This window comes from Notamacropus eugenii, chromosome X (assembly GCF_028372415.1).
Source record: "Notamacropus eugenii isolate mMacEug1 chromosome X, mMacEug1.pri_v2, whole genome shotgun sequence".
Taxonomy (NCBI): Eukaryota; Metazoa; Chordata; class Mammalia; order Diprotodontia; family Macropodidae; genus Notamacropus; species Notamacropus eugenii.
The window spans coordinates 72,008,573-72,027,526 of NC_092879.1; the positions used below are offsets into that span (position 1 = coordinate 72,008,573).

The 18,954-nt window shown below is 45.1% G+C and overlaps 1 protein-coding gene across 2 annotated transcripts in view; it reads left to right on the forward strand.

Moving 5' to 3' along the window:
• GABRQ (gamma-aminobutyric acid type A receptor subunit theta) overlaps positions 1-18,954 on the forward strand; it is a 63,373-nt gene that overhangs the window by 9,603 nt on the left and 34,816 nt on the right. The gene's annotated exons all lie outside the window — the stretch shown is intronic.

Genomic DNA, 18,954 nt, shown 5'->3' on the forward strand with positions numbered 1-18,954 from the left:
AGTCAACAAGCATTTGTTCAGCCCCTACTATGTGCATGGCACTGTGCTAGGGATATGAAAATGAAAAAGCCTTCAGGAGCTTCCATTCTATTTAGGGGAGACCACATGGCTCTGCAGAGTTACATAGAAATTATGTAGACAATAAATACAAGGAGTTTTGATGGACATAGGTCTAGCAGCTGGAGGGATCAGATCGAGGCTCTGAGGAAGAAGTGTCTCTTCCCATTCACCCCCTCCAGTTTCACTGTAGCCTGGTTTCTTCTGATTGCAAAGGAATTGGGGGAGGGGGGTTTGAGTGGAGAGGGGGAGGAGAAGCAGGAACCAGTGCTAGTACATAAGACTTGCAGCAGTCACATGTAAGTCATTATTAAAAATAATTATACTATAGCTACAAGGTGTTGCATAAGCCATGATCAGCCACCAATGTCTAGGACAGAGGAAAAGGAAAGGGGCTCTGAAGGCACCAAGGGCTTGGAAAGACTGGTGAAGGTGTGGGGGATAGTGTGCCCCCACTCTCTTTTCTCTGGCCACATCTATCTTACCTGTAACACTCTTTTAGGCTGGACAGCTGAGGAGTGGGGTGGGCTCCTCTGGAATGATGCCCACCCCATCCATAGGGAGGCATGAAAATGGAGACATACATGACTGATGCCAGTCCCTTAAGCTTCCCTTCAGCCCGGGTCCAAGTAGAATGGAGAGTGGGCTTCAGTGTCCCTCCCATCCTCACACCTGCTCCCTGTTCCTAAACGTGCCCCACTTCCTTCCCTTAAAACTAGGGGGAGGGGGTCTTGGGCTTCCATACTGGAAAGCACCAGCTCCCTATTTTCAGGCCATCCTGGAGTGGTGTTCTCATCATAAAACAAGACTTGGGCTTCCCAGATGCTTGGTGTGCACTCGAGTGGATTCCATTGAAAGTTCACTTGGTCTTCCAATGTCTCCTGGCAAATGGACTAACTCCATGGATCCTGCATTTCTTATTTGTATCCAAAGGCGGAGGGTCCTCCTGCTCCTTTGGCAGCTAGCTGGCAGCCCCTCTGGTCCTGGGCCTGCAATCCCCCTGCAAAAGGCCAGTTGGGCTTTTCTCCATTCTGTCTGCTCCCTAGCTATCGTTCTCATGTGAGGGTCTAAGGCAGTGCTGCCTTCTGTCACCCGGGACTATGGTCTAGCCAGCCTCCCAGGCTCTCTCCTTGATCCTTGGTCTCTCTAGCCCCCTCCCTCCGCACCCTAGTCTGCCTTTTCTTGGCCCTATGTCTTAATCTCTCCTTATCTCTCTATGGTATATGCAAAACAAAAAGAAAGATACAAGTGAAAAAGAAATGGGGATATTGATTTCTCCATCAAGTCTACAAGGGAGAAATGACCACACATTTTTTTTAAATCTTAGAGATTTTCCTCTTTCTATCTCTAGAGAAGGGCTATTTCTCTCAATGATAACACTAGCTGGCATTACCATGACACTTCAAGGTTTACAAAGCACTTAACCTCATTTTATTTGATATTCAAGTCTATGAGGTAGGTGGCATTGATCCCATTTTACACAGGGAGAAACTGAGGTTTAACAATTCACCTTAGGACACCCCTAGGAAGTATGGGAATGGAATTCAAAGGCAGTTCATCTCTCATGGATAACCAGGAAGGGGAGAGCTTCTCTTTTACCCAGTCTTGGCAAGGCAACTTTGACCAGCTCCTGCTCAGGGGCACTCCCATTTCCATTAGCTTTGTTCCCTCTTCTCAGCTGTTCCTCTTTCATAATCTGGAGGAACTGGGGCAGGGTAGGTAGGTGAGCTATAAGGACAGAGAAAGGAGGGCCCTGGGACAGGTCAGCCCCAGGATTGGAGGCCAGCCAATACCAAACAGGCAGCCCTAAGCGGCATGCCACTCTTGGAGGCTAGTCAGCCTGGTGCTGCAGATCTTTGTCCCTGATGCCCACCCCCTCCTATTCCCAGGAGGGGACATTGTCCCCATACCACCTGGCCTTGGGAATTCCTCAGCCTTGCTGGGCCCTTTCAACCCCTACCCCCTTGGCATGACCCTCTCAGAAGTGGAACAAAATCTCCATCTGAAGCCAGAAGGAGGACATGTCCACTGGGGATTGTGGTTCAGTTTTAAATTTTGAAAGTCCTCCTTAGCTTCATGCTGAGCTCGGCAGTAGCAGGCCTGGATAGAATCTATCCCCTCCCTCCTTCCAGGGGCCCAGCCTTAACCCCTCCCCCATCCCAGGTACCAGTCAATGGAATTTCCCAAGTCTCCCCAGCACCCTCACCTGACTAGCCTTCCAAGTAACCAAGGTTTCTTGCTTTCTTGCCTGCTCTCTGGGGTTTGCCTGCCCCTTGAGGCATGAGTAATAGAACAGGAGATTCTCAGCAGACTGACACCCCATGTCCAACAGTTTTTTAACTTGGGTATGAGGGAAATGTTAGAGGCAGAGAGGGACCCTAGGAACCACAAAGTCCAACTCCTTTGTTTCACAGATGGGGAAACCGGACTGCTGGGAGGGGAAGAGACTCAACCCAACCATTCAGAGTGAGTCATCAGACCAGGGCAGGATTGGAATCCAGGTCTCTTGACTCTCCCAGTCTGATACAGGGGAGAATGGATAGACTTCCTATCTTGAGACATGACCAGTGCAGTGATTTGTTTTAATTACAAGAATTTTCTCTTTCTTTTAAGTAGGGGAGAGGGAGGTGGGAAGGAAAAAGAAATGCCTGATAATTAGAAAAAGACATAATTCTTTTTTAAAAAAGTTCGTGCTAGGAATGACATTCTGATAAAGGAGGAGAAGAATGGGGCTTGGGGTTAGAGGTTTAGATATTGCCCACAACCTTAGGCTCAAAGGTTATCTAGTCCAACCCCCTCATTATATCAGGAAACTGAAGCCAAGAGGTTTAGTAACTTGGCCAAGGTCACACAGTTACTGAATAGCAAAGCCCCCCACCATTGCCCCATCTTGGCCCTGTCCCAACCTCCATGTGCCTCTTGAAGGCAGAACCTACTGTTCTGGTTGGGGTTTTTGTTTGGGAAGAGAACAGTTTTAACTGGAGCCAGGATAGAACTACAAGTCAGCCTCAAAATCTAGCAGGGTGTGGTGGACTGTGCACTCCAATGGGTGTTAGGAAACCTGGTTTCTAATTCTCCATGTTTAATTAGTTACATGACCCTAGGCAAAGCATTTCCCTTCTCTGGGCCCAAGTTTCGTCTTCTGTGGAATGGAGAGATTGATGCTAGCCTTGCGTATACATCACAATCCTACTGAGATACTCTAATGACTATCAGTATATGAAAGTTCTTTGGATAGGACGAAATGTCACACATGTGGACCATGTTCTTTTTCACATTGATGGAGCCTAATGAAAATCAGATTGTGGAGGTGAAAATAGGGAAGCCCTGACTCTCCCAGAACCTGAGATTTTGTCACTACATCAGACTGAATAGAGGCTGAGAGAATGGGAGAAGATCCAAAGATGGAGACCCAGGGCATCTAGGTTTCAGTGGGAGAATCTGAGGGCTCTTGAGGGACTTGAATGAAAGGGAAAGGGGAAGCTCAGAAAATCCTCAGAAGGGGAATTGCCAGGGTGCCCCTGTTTAGCACTTAGAAGGGGCCACTTCAAAAAAAAAGTTCTAGGATGAAGGAGGTGACAGTCCTGCTATGCTCTACTCAGAAGTGTTGTAAACAAGCTGGAGGTAGATTAGGAGAAGATGGCAAAGGACCTTGAGTTCATGTCATATAATACTCTGCTGAAGAAAATGAGAATGCTAGGGTAGAAAAGAGAAGGCTTAGAAGGGACATGATGGCCATCTTCACATAGCAGACACTGTCATAGAAAGCAGGGCTTGGGATTGTTGGGCGTTGGTCCCAACTAGGACTAAGGGAGAAATGTTACAAGGAGGCATGTTTTGGATCAATATAAGAAAAGATATTGATGTGAGAGTCATCTGTGAATCAGCTGTCAGATCACTGACTTATCAGATCAAAGATTTGATTTAATAAAAAGCTAGAGGACAGAATGATAATTAGAAAAAGATAGGACATTCAATTGAAACATACTCCTGACCTATTATCTATTCAAACAAGTAATTGATAAAGAAAAATGGATAATGGGCAGCAGAAATGACACTGACATGCATTATAATTTTATTCAGACATTTAATTACAGTACAAATCAATTGCAAAAAGAAACAGACTAAAAGAACCACAAAAACCTCTGTCAACAATTAGTTGGTTTGCTTGAGATTTAGGCAAGGCACAAAACAGGGAGATGTATGCTCCACATCAGTGTTCACTACCGTGATGGAAGAGATCCAACACAGAGTCCTAAGTTGAAACAGGAGGCAGGGGTCAAGAGTAAGGTATGTCAGGTAGACAAGAGAAATCATGGGAAGCTTCCAGTTTGTTGGGAGGACACCCAAAGGAGAATTTATGGGCAGACATATACAAGAATCACATGGGATAGACAAGTATGGGTGAGTTGCAGTCCATGTCATTGGGAGGGAACATCCAAACTGATGTGACCACAGATCCAGTTGACTGAAAGGACAAACTTACAATAATAAATTCAGCCGTACAACAGGTTCCTTGTAAGGGTGTGAGCTACCAGTCACTGATAGTTTCCTAGCAGATACAAATAACTTCTTGTCAGAGGTGCTGTAAAGGAAATTCTTGCACAGGGCAGAAGGGGGGTCAAAATGATCTCTAAGGTCCCTCTCTACCACTGAGATGTTGCCATCTTGTTCCTGGTTCCCAAATGCTAGAAACAGCAAGAAGAGAATAGTCAATGATCGTTTTGCACTAATGCTCACAACCCCCAAAGAGTTGCAGATTTGAGTGAGAGAGTGGAGGGAGAGGAGTTAGAAAGTCCAAAGAGCCTTTCCTGGAAACTTTTTCTTTGTTTTAGCCACCACTGAAGGCCCACTATCTTTCCCAAACTCTGGATCTGTCCTGTCCTTACGCCGTCCATAGTAGATTGGCTCAGAGCATGACTGCCATCAGGCAACGGGCAGAAAAACGATGCTCTCTGAGTGTCCAGGACAAGGGAATTCTGCTGTCCTCTATCTGCCCTGACCAGACCAAAGCTGGATTACTGTGCTTAGGTCTGGGTGCCATATTTTAGGACACTGACAAGCTAGAGAGAGTCCAGAGGATGGTGAGAGAAATGGAGACCATGCCACAGAGGCGCTTAGCCTGGAGAACCTATTTGAAAGCTCCACTGGATGTCTGTCACCTCAATTCCATTGAAATATTTCTGAAGTGCCTGTTGTGTGCAAAGCAGTGTTCTGGTGAATGACTGAGAGAAATACAAAGTTTAGCCAATACACAGCCCCTGCCCTCCCAAAGTCCAAAGTCTACTAGACTGTAAATCCAGCATCCAGACACTTAACTTGCTGAGCCTGGGGGTTAGACTAGATGGCCCCTGATGTGCCTTCCAATTATAGATCTGTGATCTTTTGCTAGAGCTTAGGAAAGAAGCCAGGGTTAAAGTTAGAGATCTAAGGAGAGTCGATGGTATGGGAATAGGGGAGGTCTCCAAGGGAGAAATGATAGAGAAAGAAGAGCAGGGAGTCACAGACTGGAGCCTTGAGGGTTACCCATATTTAGAGGGTGGCAAGAGTACGTGGAGCCAGTGAAGGGGAAGCAACTGAAGAAGCAGAACCAGATGGTACAGTAGAAGCCAAAGGACAAGAGCTCAAGACAGTGGCAATTTCTGCCTCGAGGTTCAGCAAAATGAGGGCTGAGAAAAGGCCACAGGCGATTCTGATCACTGAGGATTTTCAAAAGAACAATCCTGTGAAATGATGGGATTAGAAGTTGATTTTCAAAGAATGAAGGAAGTAATTGGGGGTGGGAGATAACTCAGGCAGTTGGGGTAGATGGATCCTTTGGAAGACACTGATGGTGGAAAGGAGAGAGGGATGGAGGTTAATAACTTTTGTTGTTCTTCAGTCATTTTTTAGTCACGTCTGACTCTTAGTGGCTCCTCTTGGGGTTTTTTTGGTAAAGACACTGAAGTGATTTGCCATTTCCTTCTCCAGCTCACTTTACAGATGAGGAAACTGAGATCAACAGGGTTAAATGACTTGCCCAGGGTCACATAGCTAGTAAATATATGAGGCCAGATTTGAACTCAGATCTTCCAGGCCCAGCCCTCTATCCACTGTAGTGTCACCTATTGCCCTAGGGTAATAGTTAGAGGGAGTCAGAGGATCAAGGGATGGCATGTTAAACTAGTGGAGGCCAAGCATTGTGGTGTTCAGCAGCCCAGTGGACTGTTGCCAAGGGACCTAGTTGGGAGGTCCTCTAGACCTCAGCAGATTTAATGCAGGGATTGGAAGAAGAGAGAGGAAAGAGTGAGGATGGAGGCTAGCAATAAGGAAAAGAGAGGGAAGAGTGAAAAAAGAGGAAAGAGGGAGAGTGCAGAGGAAAGAATTTGGAAAAAAGAAGAAAAGGAGGGTGAAAGAGAAAACAAGATATAGAACAAGGTGTAAAGCAAAGGGGCAAGAAAGAAGAGGGTAAGATGGAGAAATACACAAAGGATGAAGGAACCTGCAGAGTTGGCAGGAAAACAGTTAATGCCCCCCAGATCCCTGCCAATTGGCAAATGTTCCATTTTTACCTTTACTGTTACATAAACCACACTTAAAATTATTCAAAAGTAACCATCAGTGATTCAGTTATGCTGAGATCAAGTCATTCCATAGCCCTATCTTCTCCCTTCACTGCCCCCCACCGCTTACCCATAAAAGCAAGGCCCCAAGCCCCATGTTTGCCCTTCTTGAGGAGTCACCTAGAACACAGGGTTAGTTGCTCCCCAGAGAGGAGATTCCCTCACCCAGAGGGCCTGGTGTAGGAGACTGGGCCAGGTTTCAGCATGCAAGGGCTACCCCAGCTCTTCATGGGCAAGCTCTGGAGGAAGTCAGTCACACAGGCTTCTGCCTCATACTGCCTCCCCAAAATCTCCCAGTTGGGTTCCCACAATCCAAGCTCATTGCTCTGGTTTTCCTTTTTAAAAAAGATGAAGAGGGAAACATAGGGTTTAGGATTTGTTTGCTCCCAAGAAGGAGCCTTAGTACCAGTAGAGGGGCCAAATGCCAGGGGAAGCCTTCCATCCTTTTCCTTCCAACCAGAAGGTCCCCTATTCCCTCCATATAGTACGGACTATACCAAGTCTATACTTGGGCCAAGACTCTAAGTCCATACCAAAAAGGGGACAGCCACTCTACAGCTGCCTTCTGTCCCCTGGATTCTCCTGAACAGCTAGGGCTTTGGGCTCAAGTTAGGCAGAGAGCCCATTTTCATGGAACAGATCAAGAGGCTTTTCAGACAATTCAATTCAATAAGCATTATTTTGGCATTTACTATGTGCCAGGCCACATGCTAGGCTCTGGAGAGACAGAGGCAGAAATAAAATGACTGATCTCTTTATCTGTAACCATAAACTGAAGACTTTGATGGGTTTACATGAGTTAAAATTGTGTTGGGCCTTCTAAAAAGACCTATATTACTCACCATTTCCAGATGCTCCACTTTGCTCATACTATTCAGTAGAATGTCCTTTACCCCATTCCTGCCTTTTGCAATGCTATCTGACTGAATACTACCAGTAATAGGGAGCTCACTACCTTTCCAGAAGCAGCATGGCACAGGGCAGGGAGTCTTAACCTTTCTTAAGTCGGTGAAGTCTATGAAGCCCTTATCAAAACAATGTCTTTAAATGCATAAAATATATCAAATTACATAGAAAACTAATTAGGAAATTAGGAAAAGGAAACTAATTGTGAAATATAAGTATCAAAATACTGAAGAAATAAGTTCACAGGCCCCAGGTTAAGAATAAAGGATAGAGTTCTAGACTTGGAGTCAAAAAGCCTTGGATTTAAATCCTGCCCCAAACACTTACTATTCTATGTGACCCTAGACAAGTCAGTTCATCTCTCTCAGTCTTCTCATCTGTAAAATGGGAGTGAGAGTGTCACCTACCTGCCTCACAGTGTTGTTGTGAGGCTGAAATGAGAGACTGCACTGAAGCTGAATTTGCAAACCATGAAGTGTGGTAGGCATGGTAGCTAGTCTGATGAATAATGCGATCCTAGTAGAATAGCTCACCCTTCTTTCATTGGAGAGGCGGTAATTTCTGGTTTCCTGAAAGGTTGGGGTTGGGAGGAGGAGGGAGTAAAGGAACCATAGGTGTGGAATATTACATGTACACACAGTCAAAGCAGTGATTTTGTTTAAGTTTTTTCTTTATTACAAAGGGAAGGCTCACTGGCCAATAGAAGCAGAAATATATCCGTAAATTACTAGGGTGTAAAAACAAAAGGTATCAATAAAGCTTTTTAAAAAATAAAACAAAAATAAAATAAAATGAACAGTAATTTTGAGCGGTGAGAGATCAGAATTTTGAACCTAGCTCTCACCACTGCCTCTCACTCAGAGTGGTACCTTGGACAAGGTACTTCCTGCTCTGTGTCTGGCTTCCCTTTTTTCAATCTGTAGAGTAGAGTGGTGTTGACTTTGATCTTCTCAGGTATGCAATGGAAAGAACTGAACATGAGGTAGGAAAAGTGCCATTGAAACTACAGAAAAACTACAAACAACCTTTCTGGACCTTCACTGTGTCCTGCTAGAAGGTCTGACCTGAGGTCTTTGACTAAAAAGAACAGAAGGCTATCATTAGCATTGTGGGGTTGGGGGGCGGAGGGGGGGGTTGTAACTTCCTTCTTGGCTCTGAACTTACTTAGAAAATAGGAAGCAATAGCTTCTAGAATTCTCACTTTCTTGATACTAGAAGACAAATCAGTCATCTTTTTAACCAAGATGGAAACCTGGAAGTTCCACTTGCCATAGAAATTAGAAACGGCATTCCTGCCCCACAAACACAGTTGGAACAAGCCACCACCCCTGACCCCACTGCCGTGGGGAGGCAGCAAAAGGAACCAGGAGTGCAGCTAAGTCCATGACCCCACTAGCCCGGTTTCAAGGTTAGAGCACTGTGGGGAAAGAGGTTACTTACTATTTGCAATCTCCAAGGCTGTCCTGATGCTTCCTGGTGGGCTTCTCCTGGAGAAGGAGCCTGTCTCTGCACACAATTGTCATAGCTATTTCTCCTTGCAGCCAAGGCTGCTTCCTTTTCTTTGGTCCATGCTTCTTTCCAGTGGTTATGGCCCGATGTGAGAACTCACTGTTAGAAAATGGCTGATTTCTCACCTGCTATACTTGGAGCTGGTTGAAATTTTTTCTCCAGAGGTCATGAATTCAGGCTGGAGGTGACCAGATCCGTGGTATGGTTAGAAAGCTGCCTTGATCATAATGGCAGCTTGCTGCCATCCATGTATCTGTCATAGTCCCATGATCACTGACTGCTAGGGTCCTGTGACCTCTACCAAGGCCCAGCCAAGACAATAGAAGAAACTCAGAAGATATTGAGTGCAGCTGTCATTCATCTTTTGAAACTGAGTCATCACCCCCCAGCCTTTTGATGTTCCCTGTACCTAAGACTTCAAGCAACTTGCAGCACAGCCCAATACACGGCTTTCCTAAGGGACACAACACAAGGGCACATAAACAGGCACAGTCAGGCAGGCAGCCATACCTATGTACAGAAGCCTTACCTAGCTCTCCCTCTGGTCCATCCAGGCAGCTCTACAGTCACAGGACAGCTTATTTGGGGATGCCAGCTCAGAGACAGCTTTCATAGCAACCTACAAAAGTCAGGCTTAGAATGTAAGAGAAATCAATGCCCTCCTTAAAGTTCTTGACAACAGCTTCTGCCTTCTTGCTCCCATGGTTCAATTGCCTTGTCTCCTGGATTGAGGTAATAGTATCGCCTTCGGTGATTCATGGGACAAGCTTGATCAGCTTATCAGTCAAAACAAGACTTTCTGAACTGCTGGTTGTAAAGGCTTAACCCCAAGGAGCCCAGAGTGAAAACTACATTCAGGGGTCAGTGAGAAACATTGACAGCACTCTTCCAACCATTCGTTATGCCTCTAAAGATTTATTGTGATCTTCTGTAGCAATAATAGACCATGTTCTGGAATAACTTTCACTCTGGGACCATGCTGTCTCCCACACCACCATTTCAGGAAAGCCTCAGCCATGCTTCATGTCCCTCTCTCCTCTTCAGCCACCTCCTGCTCTGGAAACATGATCTGGGACTATATCAACTCAGCCATTGTTGCTGGATGGGATTTGTCATATTACTATTCTACAGCCCCTCTTATCATCGTTGAAACTTTGCAATCCAAAGTGTCGCTCCCTGCCTCCACAATTAGAATGTAAGCCCTTTGAGGGCAGAAACTCTTTGCTTTTGTATTTATACGTGCAGTGCTTGGCACATATACTTAATAAATGCCTTTTCATTAATTTGTGTGCTTTTTGCAATAAACTGGCTCAGGGTATCAGTCTCCTCCAGGGGTTCTTGGATCAGGACCTTTGCTCTAGTGGGGGTCCACCTTGGTAAATATGGACTTCCCTTTCTGCTTCCTGACCCAAGATAAGCCCTGGAGATCATGGACATCTCAACAGAACTCCAAATCTGGCCAGAAAATGTCATTCTCCAGTGGACACTGAGGGCTTCTGGCTAGAAGATTTTCCATCTGGATGGACCTGGCATTTGGGACTGGTCAAGTACTGCCCAGCTGACCAGGGCAAAAGTCCCTCACCACCAGTCTACTGGTGATGCTATGGATCTCCATCTCCCTGACCCTGAACTCACTTAGCCTTCTCCATTACCATGAGTCGGTCTAACTTACCCGCCTAACCTTAACCCTGTCATGCTACTGCTACTTGGATGATCCTAGACTCTACTAAGTGCTGAGATGATCAGCTGATTCCTGTGTCAATGTGCCCAGTCCTTCCTCCTTTCTTGGCATAGAAAATCTGTCCTGTTTTGCCTACAGCTCCCTGCCTATATATCTCAAACCAGACCTGAAGTCTGTCTTTCTCAGCTGAAGGTACAGAGGATGTTCAGAAGGGCAGCAGAAAAGAGCCATTTTATGGAATCAGTTGGTACCACATAACACTTTCAAGAGACGCCTTCACAATTACTTGCAACTAAAATGCTCTGCAAACCCATTTACTTTTCATGTCCTTCCCAGGCACTTCTTTTCAATCTTGCTTTTCTGACTGAGGCATGTCCTCAAACACATGTCCTTTGTGCTGTCTGGTTCCTCACAAAATCCTCCAAAAGTGGGAGGGAAGCCCCCTGAATTTGTGCCATCATATTCATCTCCATTGCAGCTATGTGATGAGAATTAAGACTCAGCTACAGAAATGGATATAATCAACATTTAACTGATGAAGAGGCTCTCCCAGAGTCACACACCTGAGTATTTGCTGCTGGAGTCTGTGGCCCATAGACCGTTCCCATAGAATTGATAGTGATCAAGAGAGTGGAGAACAGTCAAGGTCTGGCATTTCCAAGAACTTCTAATCTACCTGATTCCTGATCTCCCTAGAGATGCAGCAAGGGAGAAGAGGAGATAGTTCTTCCTGGCCTGTGGGGGGATTCATTGAATTGGGAATGATGCTCTCCTCTCTTTTGGGAAGCTGTCACTGTTAGTCATGACACTGACTAGACTGGAGGCCAGATGAGGCCAGATGTCTACGTGCTGCAATTAGGGATGTGGCATCAATGTCAGCTTTTCCCATGTGTTCCACTGGTACCCCTCCTCAGGCACCCCCAGCTCATAGAATCTTGGAACAGGAAGGAAGCATAGAATCACAGAATTTGGGAGCCAAAAATCATTTCACCGTTCTAAGTCTGTTTCCTCAGTCATAAAATGGAGATGCTAATAACACTTTTACTCCTTTCTTCTTGGGTGACCTTTAAAACACTATAGAAATGTATGCTATTATCATTTTTAAAATATTCCCTTTGGGCTCTATCAGCACCTGGAGTCAGGAAGACCTGGGTTCCAATCCTGCCTCAAATGCTTACTAGCTGTGTGACTCTGGGTAAGTCATTTCAGCTCTCAGCCTCAATTTTCCCGTATGTAAAAATGAAAGTGATGGACTCAATGGCCACTAAGGTCTGCTCTGGCTCTAAATCTATGCTACTGATTGTTATGGATTACTCTCTTGCTCTCATACTGGGGAATAGAGAAGGGACCACTGTGCCAAGGAAAGACTATATTGATCATAGGTTGACTGCCATGTTGTAATTCCCTTCCTGAGGGGACAGTGGGGGTGAAGATGGGCACATTTTTCCAGAGCTAGCCAGAATGAACAGAGTTCTTCTCACCAGATGCAGGCCATAAAACTTCAGAAAGTCAAACTTTCTGTCACATTCCACATGTAATGGCAAATGGTTCCTCCCAAGCCCCTGTTGAAGCCCACTAAGAAAATCATTACCCAATGGAGGAGATAGAGTGGGGGAAGCATAGCAAATCCTTGTAAACAGAGCTTGGTCTCAGGCAGGCTTTAAAAACAGTACCCCTGTGTCCATCCCTGACACACATCCCGCCCAACTTGTCATCAAATCAATCCCTTTTGGCTAGAGAGGGTAATAATTTAAGGCACTGTCAAATATACGCATTTATGCAAAATTATGTTTAAAAATGAACTTTGTTGGGCCTCCATGGAGTATTGCATGCCCGAGGTGGCTGCTACCTTGCCTGCCACTAGTTCTGGTACTACTACCAAAACAGGAGAGATGGAAACTATACATGAATAAATCTAAACTGAATTGGATCCAGACAGGAAGTTGGAGTGACTGTTAGAGCATCTCCATAGCAGGAGAAGAAAATGGATACAAATTGAAGGAAGCATGGGTGTGTTAGATACACATGCAGACAGCCATGCACTCAGCAGGACAGATCCAGGATGGGAACCCATTGAGACAAGAGTATTATTGGCAGACTCTATTTACATATTTGGAGGAAAATAGGCCCTTTCATAAGTCTCCAAATGTGCCATTGTTTCTGGGCTTGGCTTTTGCTGGACTTGTATCAAGACAACATTTAAAAATTAGCACTTGAGCATTTTTGTTTATTAGGGAAATGATGAGTAGGGAAGTGTGATTTATTCTTTCTGAATTGGGGAGAGGGAGCATGAAACCTATCTCTCCATTGTATAGCTGATGAGTTTGGAAAGGCCACAGATTTCCTGGACTGAAAATACTTGTATTATTTGGTAATGAAATAATGAGGCTCTGCTTGACAGAATGCTTCTCATCACTGGCTCTCAAAATGCTTTAGAAAAAGACAGGCTTTGCTACTTCATTTCAGAAATGGGGTTGTTGACACAAGATCTACCCAGACACAATTATGCAAATAATTCAGGCACCCAACCCTGCTTTTGCCTAAATTCCTCATATAATTGAAGAAGCAGGAGTGTGTCATAGAGAAAGATAACAATGAAGACTTTGGAGAAACTTAGAAAGACTGGTATGAACTGATACAGAGTAAAATAAGCGGAATAACATGATGGACCCCAAAACGTAAAGAAAAACACTGAGAAAACTTCAGGACTCAGATCAATATAGTGACCACTTGTGGCACTGGGTACCAAGAAGTTAAAGTAGCCTGCCAAAGGTCATGCAGAAAGATGGTGATAGTGGTAAGAAAGGGCTTAGCCCATTGGCACCCAACTCATTGCCATCTTCCCCTCAATTCTCTGTCTAGCCTTGTGATTCACATCTGTTTCTCACAATTTATATCAATCATATTGGGATAGTTGTCTTTTATAAGATGCTCAGGGATTACAGACAGCCTTGGTAGCACCAAAGTGTAATATAAGTAACTAGAAGAGGGAGAATGAGTGTGGAGAGGGGAAGGGGGCCCCAGGCCCCAAAGCAAATCAGCCATTCCCAGACACGTATGAGGTGGTCACCATGGCCTTAGAAAATGAACAGTTAGACCAACAGAAACAGCCAGAGCACCAACTACTTAAGACCCAAAGATCCCTGTGAAGACCTAAAGTGCCTGACAGTGATGAGAATCCAACCAACCATGGGGTCACTCTGTTTTTCCCATCACCAACAAGATTCTCCCATGTCACCTTTGGGGGCTTGTGCTTTGACAGCTCACCACTGCCCACTCCCTAGGCTCCATAGAGGGGCCATGTCCCTCCAGACAAATGACTGTGACTTCATTAATACCCCTCCAATTTTCCCCATTATTACCAGCAGCTTCCCCCTTTCCAGGGGAAGTGTCCAGCTGCCCTCTTATCTTTAATATCCTGGATGAATAGTCTGGTGGCCACCTAGACTGGCCCAGGGGACACCAAAGTATTCCTTGTCACTCCCTATGGTGCCAAGGGAATACCTGTTTCCTCCCAAAGATCCCGGGCACCTCTGACATTTTCCCCAGCCACTGCCCCCTAATTCCCCTGACAAAGTGCCAAAAATAAGCTCCTCCTTTCATGAGGATGAAGGCTTACAGTTTCCAAAGCCCCATGGCCAGTCATTATCTCATCTGATCCTCACAACGAGCACTGGAAGGGAAGAAAGTATCTTCTGTTAGGTGATATCATTGTTAGGGTTGATAGCAGAGCTGATAAGTGCACTAGGAGGCTAGGAAACCTGAAAGTCAAACCCTAAGGGCTTTGACTCATTACCCTAAACACCATAGGGGTTTTTCCTATGCTGTCCCTCCTTCTCTCTTCTCTCACCCTCCAAAGAGGAACTCCCAGGTGAACACCATTCAAACTGACATGCAAACTCCCTGCTTGCGTAGCAGTGAAGCTGGATATGCATTATCAGTGGGGGGAGTGCTCACACACATATGCGTACACACACACACACACACACTCCCACCCTCCCATCGTAGGGTCCTTAGTGTCCATGCCTTCCAGTGAATTTCCTTGAGGATCTCCCCGCAAAGGCCCTGGAGTCCGACCCTTGGTTCTTCAATTCAGGAAGCAATACATCACCGAGGGCTGTTGTCACAGTCATCTTTCTGACTGTCACAACACATCCCCCTCTTCTAATCAAAAATGGTCTCAGCAGGTATCATTTCCATCACTTGGCCAGAACTAGTCATCCTTGATGATGCACTGCAGCTAGCTTCCACCCACCATTGCCCTTTGGAGCAGAGTCTCCTGGGACCCAATGCTATTTGCTTTGGATCAGCACAGATTCTTATCACCAACCAAATTATAGAAGGAAGAAGCAGCCAAGTCCCCTAAGGAATGGAAAGGCTCTGGGTTCTGGTGGAGGAAGGAGCTTTATATTGCTCCCTAGCACTTCCCAGGTCATAAAGCACTTTCTTCACAACAGCCAAGGAATATGATGTTAGAGTTGACAGGAAACCTCTGAGTTCATTCGAATCCAGTCTTCCATCCATGCTGGATGGATCTCATGTGTACTTAGTTATCTACCACTTTTCTCCCTCTTTAGAATTTAAGCTCCTTGAGGGTAGGGACGGTTTCACCTTAGCATATAGTAAGTACTTAATAAATGTTTATTGATTGACTCACTAATTCCTTCACTTGACAGCAAAAGAAAGAGGCCCAGAGTAATGAGTACTTTGTAAATATTTGTATCTATTTTCTTCATATTTATTCTGCATATATATTTATCTATGTCTTTTTTGTTTCTAGCATGAGAATGTGAGGTCTTTGCAAACTGAAATAGTTTCATTCTGTGTATTTGCATTCCCAGTGCCTAGCATAGTACATACAGTAGGTGCTTAATAAATGTTTGATTGATTGCTCAGGGATGCACTGCAGTGTATGATAAAGTCAGGAATTAAACCCATATCTGGGATGAGTATTATTATTTCTTTTTTATTGATGAAGTAACCTTTGATGATGTGACTTAACCTAGGCCCCACAAGCCAGTTAGTTGCAGAGCTAAAATGAGAATCAGAACCCTTTGACTGCCAAGTCTGGTCTTCTTTCACTTAGAAAGATTCTAGAACATCAGAGGTGGAAGGGCCTTCAGTCATCATTGACTTTGCCAACACCATCCAGAACATATAGGGAAAGTGAAGCCCAGAGAGCTTGGACACTGGCCCCAGATCACACAGCACGTTTTGAACAAGGCTAGGACTAGCCCCTGCCTCCCATCCCATGGCACTTTTCCACTCCCCTACTCTTCCCTCCCATGTTGCTTCCATTATGATTCCTTCCTCACCCCCAACCAAAACTCAAGCCATCCCCAAGAGATGCTCCTTGGAAATAAATCACTCCCTTCCTATGAGCTCTGAGATCAATACTGCGAGTGTCTAGATTGACATCAGGCACTTGAAATTTCCATTTTTCTCTTCCATCTTACCTAGTGTGACAGGACAAGTGGGATGGAGAAGAAATTCCATTGAGTTTGGAATGTACAGGAAAAGGTATAAGAACTGTGAGAGACCATGAGTGCACATGGACCTCAGGCTCACACACAGTCATGCAAGGGAGTGGGGGAGGAGAAGCCCTTAACTTGAAAGAACAGAGTCCAGTTTGGCAGGAGGAGGTGGGGGAGGACTAGCACATACAGAGAACCACAGCTGTGAAATCTGAGGTTGCTCTAGCCTGTCAGAGTGCACATCCTCACAACAGCATTCTGAGGTATCTACTCCAGGGGTTATCTCCCTTTTACAAATAGAGAAGCAGAGATTTCCAAGTCAAGTGACTTTCCCAAGGTCACACAGTTAGGAAGCTTTGGAGGTCGCATTCAAATTGGAGCCTATATTTCCTCATCTACAAAATGGAAATGATAACTTTTCCATTGTCTCCTCCAAAGAGTTGTTATGAGGCATATACTTTGTAAACATCATGGTTCTATAGAAATGTAAGCTTGCAATATTGTTATTTATCAGGTGACTGGAAAACTGAGCCAGCCCTCTGATCAGCCTCCGTGTTCTTCTTCTACGATGGAGACACTCTAAATAGGCAGTCCAGCTTCTTGCCTGGACCCAATTCATTCTGTATTTATTCATGTACAATTTGTATCATTTTGGAAGCAGTACCAGAACCAGGGACAAGTAAGGTAGGCAGCCACCTCAGATACACAATCCATGACAGGACACAACAGGAGCTATTTCTTAATATCTTTGTCCAAATGCATCAGACCTCCATGGGGAGAGAGGATAGGGACAGAACAGTATTTCCAACCCCCCTCAAACCCTGGGATATCTCAATGGACCCCAGCATCACTTTGGGGATGCTTAGAGTCTTGGAGTCTCCCTAGTTTCACCTTAGTGCCCTCAAAACTGGCTGAGGGAGTACAGTGTTCAGGATGAGCCCTCTTCCCTGAAACAAACAATCCCAAAGGTCTCTGAGTCTACTATCCCTTTAAGAAGATTTACAAAGGTGATCCTTATTCCCATCACTCCAGATGAAGCTATATTAAGTGTTAGTTTTGTGGCACTGAAGGGAATATTGGCTGGCTGGCAGCCTGGCAAAGGGTCTGTCTTAGTGACAACACAGCACACCCAGTCCCCAAAAAGCACTAATGACACCGCTTCCCTGCTCACATTAATGCATAATTAAGGCACCATTTCATTTTCAGGTTCTGGCTTGCTTTTTCCCCCCTCTGCTTGGATCATTTTGCTCAGTCCTCCCAGGGGCTATGAGTGAGTTGGAGCACTGGCTAGCTCTGCTAGGTGGGGCAGGGTAATGGTTTAAGGAGGAGGATGGTCTAGGGGAGTGGGGAGGAAAGAAGAAGGGGAGGTTTGGGGTTTTTTTCTGTTTTCTCTGCTTTCCACCACAAAGGCCACTGAGAGGAGCCAGGTTCTCTCCAGGGTCCTGAAAATCATCCCCAGCTGAACTTCCCCAGGTGGCCTCCAGAAGACTAGTTTCCCAGTTCTAGGCTGTGCACAGTGAAGGAGACAGGAGCTAAAGTGCTTACCTTATTTATTGATCTTATTAATTGCTTTCCAATTATGATTGCTCTGTTTGTTGCATTAAGGAACTACCAAAGCGTGAGTTGGGTCCCCAGGGACAGGCTGCAGAACACTGTTGGGTCTCCAGCAGTGGAGCTGCATTGGCACTAAGCCCCACATTATTTTCACTGCTCCCTTTTGTGAGCTATATAGACAGGATTAGGGAGAGACTGGACATAGAGCATGGCCAACTGCCAGGAAAAGGGAAGGATTGAACCCATGACCCCATTGGCAAAGCAATCTCCCACTCAGGGTTCGAGGCCACAAGTGAAATGTCCACATGTGAAGGTCCCAGCAGGGAAAGGATGGGTGTGGGAACACTTGAGAACAGAAAAGGGAGAAGTGAGGATAAATTGGGGGATTCTTGGGACCCTAAGTCCACAGACAACATCTACACCTCCAGTGACTCCATACTATGAAAGAGGAAACTATATCTTCCTTTTAGCCATTTAAGCAGTGATAGCTTCTTTGTAAAGGCTTGAAAGGCCATTAACAAGAGACTCTATAGAAAAGAGACCTAGATGTAAATCCTGGCTCTCGTTTGCTATCTGTGTGACCACTGCAAAGTCCTTTCTCCTCTTTGGGTCTGTAAATTGAGGGGATTAGAATTCATGGTCTCTCAAGTCCCTTTTAGAATCATGTTATTGAATTCTAGGATTCACCACATTGGTGACAATGGAGGCACATTCCCATGGATGGGATGGGATGTGGACAAGAGACTCCATAGAAAAAAGTAGTAGCCACGATGATGGGATAAGAATAACACTCCAAATGGGGCCACTGCCACCAGACTTTTTTCTCTGATCTTTTTTAATTCAAAGTCTGCCATCTAGCCTTCCATTCCAACTCTTTCAGGCTTTTTAATTTTCCAATTCTCAGGATACTTTTACTTATTGTCTCACTTGATCACAATATCCTATTGGAATGTAAATTCATAAAATGTCAGAGCTGAGAGGACATTAGAGATGACCTAGACCAACCCTTTCATTTTAGAGATAAGGAATGGAGACCCTGAGAATATAAATTATTTGAGTTCAGTTCCTTAAACATTTATGAAACACCTACCATGGACTAGCTGCTAAAGATACAAAGACCAAAACAAAACCTGATCATGGCCATTCTGCAGGAAGGAGGGACAGCATGGGA